Raw genomic sequence first — 3,900 nt, 5'->3', positions numbered from 1 at the left:
GCATTGGCAGCAGAGAAAAATTAATCCTGCGATGAGAAGATGCTCAGCCAAAAAAGGAGTGCGTGGAAAACAGTCTATTTAGTCATGCTGAGGTAAACTGCTAATTACTTTCAGGTCCTCCTTGAGGTGCTGTTCTTTCTTCTCAGTGGAATGGATGGCCCTGAGATAAACAGACACTGCACAGAAAAAAATTACTTTTTGAGAGGAAAAATGTGAAAGAAAGATGCCGGGCACAGGCTCACTATCTGCCAAGGTACTCAATTAAACCCCCCTGGTATTTTCTTCCCACAGCTTCCCTGGGAGGCAGTGAATTCCAATTCCCATTTTGCAGACAGAGGAAAGGGACAGATGATCACAGAACCTGTGTGGGATTACGCAGGAGCTGATGCTTGAGTTAGGAGCTGAAAATGTCATCTTTGGATACGCTGGACCAGCCTTTCCATAGTGAAGACGCCTGCAGCAAGTCAACATGTGCCGAGGAACCACACGACCTTGTGATGCAAATGCTGTACCACCGTGGACCAGGTTTTGCACACACAGCTGAAAGGAACCCTGCAGAGCACCCCATATGCTTATCCTGAAACACCTCAAATACGCAGTTCCACAGCCTGGGACAAGTGCAAAACTCTCTAATATTTTGTGCTAAGAGACATTCAAGTACATTTGCTAGTTCCTTTTTGCAACAGCAGTTCAGTTCAGCAGAACTCTTTGTCATTTAAGAGGACCAAGACCCTTTGCCACCCAGCGCCAATTCCCTCCACGTTGTCAGAGGTGGACGATGGCTGCTCTCCATCCTCAGAGAGGGAATGAACCCATCAGAACCCATCAGCCACCGCTCATCTCGGTCGCTTGCAGCCTCCCTTATCTCAGCAGGACTAGCTGTGAGAGCAGAAACCTCTGCATTGCGTTTCTCCTCAGAGGAGTTTACATCTGATCATACCAGCTCACTTACAGCAGGGTCTTTGGGGAAGGGGATGTGTAGAAGTCATCTCATTTTATTGCCAAATAAGCACTTTTGTGCTAGATATCCAGCACCATTGCTGAGGACCCTCCTTGTCCTCCTTTCCCAGAGAGCAGTCTGATTCGATGTGTGTCCCTTGCCTGGAGAAGAGCTTCCCAAATCAAGGGTGGGGTCAGCTCTGGCAAATCGCCTTTATAAAGCTTTGTACAAATGTACCTGTCAGGTTTCCCCTGACTTCTCTAATGTATCTGCAATTATTTCTAATTCAGAGTGACAGACACGCAGCAGGGATCAGCTGTGGAGCGTACAGGTCATCAGCAGCAGAACGCTGGAGTGGATTGCAGAGGCACAGAATGCCAGGCAGTGGGAAAGTACAAAATTATATTCTGAAATCTCATGTCCTGTTTCCTGTGACTATCAAACGGCTGTAAAGCAAAAACAAGGTAAAGCAGCCAAGGGACACGCTGTCAGTGCAGGACAGGAAACTTGACGTACTGTAGTCTGGGAGATTTGCTCTTGACAAGGAAGATGTGATCGACACAGTGGAGACAATGGAGGAGGAGCAATGATCACCTGTGCAGCTGGTCCTGATCACAGACCTTCAGGAGGTGCAAACAAGCACCGCCAGGTTCAGGCCATGTGCTGGGTTTTCCCTTTGTGGAGGATGCAGTCCTAGGAGAAAGAGCCAGGCAGGCTGTGCTGGAGCCAAGTCCCCTTGGCTGAGGGAGGCAAGTGTCTGTGGAAGCTTCTCTCGTGGGTTGTTTTTTTTTTTCTCTTTAGTTTGAAAAGAAGTCCCCTGGGAAGATGCTCTAGACTAAGAACAGCTTTGAAATTTCTGAAAAATAACCAAAAAAACCCTAGTCTGATTTTACAACCAGCTACAAATGTCAAAATGGGAACTGAGAGTCCTGTTCCTCTAATAAAGGATGCAGAAGATGATGTTATTTGAAAGGAGAAGTGAAATAGGAAGCCTTGAAACACTTCTGAAGATTCCCTGGAGACAGAGGTGACACGAGCCCTGAAACACACAGCTGCAAAACCATCCGTGAAGAGCAGCTTTTTCAGAGAGTGACCAGAGAAGAGGTGGCACTCTACAGGGGCTATTTGTGTTCTGAGAAATGCTGGGTTTTCACTGAAAATCTGAGTGAAAGCCGGGACATAAATGTAATCAATGCCAGGCTGAAATTTTAGGACAACAAATTTTACCCCCTTCAGTTAAAACAAAATTTAAACCACCTTGTTTTCCTTAGGAAGCAAATATGTCTCTACAAAACCAGAAATTTCAACTCTGGTTTCTCAAGCCAGACTATGGTCACCGAGCCTGGCTGCTGCCAGCTCCTGAGGGTCGTGCTGCAGAGCTGGAGGAGGCAGATGACCCGTGCAGGGAGCAGGGAGGGAAGTTGCAGTAGAATACGGAGAAGCAAAAAACAGCCTCATTGCAGGCGTGTGGAGATGAGCTCTGGAAGCAGCAGAGTCCTCACCCTCACCTGACCGGTGCCCATCTTCTCTGCAGCATCCCTTTACCTCTCTTCTAGTCCAGGCAGCTCCCACTGGGTTCTTTCGTCCTTATATTCACGTTCTCTTTCAATGGCTCTTACTCATTCTGGGATGGTTTGGGGGCTTTTGTGGGATTTGGGTGTTGGTTTTTTTCTTGTTTCTTCAAATACCTCAGTGTTTCAGGGGCTACATTTCTGAAACACTGATGGCTATTCCAGCTTGGATTAGTTTGCGCTTACAACACAAAAACCATTTCACTTACATTACAAAAAACATTTATTGGTTTCAGTCCCGTCTCCCTTTTCAGCTGCACGCCATCCACCTCTGCTCCAAGAACAGCAAAATCAGCCAGTGCTGCCTTTTCTCTCCTGAACACGGCTGCCACATCCCCAGCTGCATGCACTCAGTTCCTGGCTTGCAAGAAAAACCCCAAACATCTTCACGTCTACTACTTCCTTTAAACACTGGATGCTGCGTTCATGTTCCTGAACAACCTATGAACCCCCACATCTCTCTTCAACATCCCAAAATCCCAGGCTAGGGACCTGGCAGGAGGCAAACCTCACTCTTCACAAGCTGACGTGCAGGGTGAGGCCACCGACGGCTGGGAGAGCCCCTTCCCGAGAGCCAGCTCCAGCTCTCTGGGCTCAAAACAGCACCTTGGCAAGCTGCAACCTTCGCGTCAGTGGTTTTTGCTTTGGTGCTCAAAAACCGCGCAGAAAAAAGAGACCGTTAGCTGGAGGAGAAACTGTCAGGCTGTCTCCATCCGTCCCTTCTGCCCACCCCTGCGGCAGGCAGCACAGGGGCTGCCGGGCAGCTGCCTTTAAGGGGCTGTCAACATTTGGGGCAGCATCTGCCAGTCACTTCTGCAGTCCCTCCACCATCACCTCCACCTATCTCAAACTTCTCCCAGAACATCACTTTCCCCTTTAAATCCCTTCCTGAAACCCTTTTTCAATTAGAAGTAACTTGTATTTTAGTTTTCGGTGATGCTGTACATCCCCAGGGATCTGCAGAGTAGAAGTATTCGGTCTTCTTTGGCTCCCCCGCACACAAGTATTTGAGAAGAGTTACTTGGAAGCATCACAGGTAAACATCTGTGCTTACCTATTTCTCTGCAATGTGATCTACAAGAGTGAGTGAAAAAAAAAGAATTCAAAGAAGCTTCATGTACCTCGTCCAGCTAAAATAAGAAAGGGATGAGAAGAACATTTTCATGTTGTGTTCCCTCTGAATCAGAGGGAAGACAGTTCAGCCAAACCCATCAGCAGGCTCTGCGCTATTGGCTGTCCTGCAGAAACTCATGTAACAATAAAAGCAAAAATGTTCTGAAAGATGGATAAAGCCACCCTTCTTCTTCACTGGGCTGCTTTGAAAGACTAAGGATCGAGTCACTGGAAACAGGAGTCCATTGGTGCAGGGAAGCACGTGTGTTAGGGAAA

Source organism: Buceros rhinoceros, unplaced genomic scaffold (genome assembly GCF_000710305.1).
Source record: "Buceros rhinoceros silvestris isolate BGI_N320 unplaced genomic scaffold, ASM71030v1 scaffold29136, whole genome shotgun sequence".
NCBI classification, from domain to species: Eukaryota; Metazoa; Chordata; class Aves; order Bucerotiformes; family Bucerotidae; genus Buceros; species Buceros rhinoceros.
The sequence above is the reverse complement of the archived record's forward strand: the minus strand, read 5'-3'. Positions refer to the sequence as shown.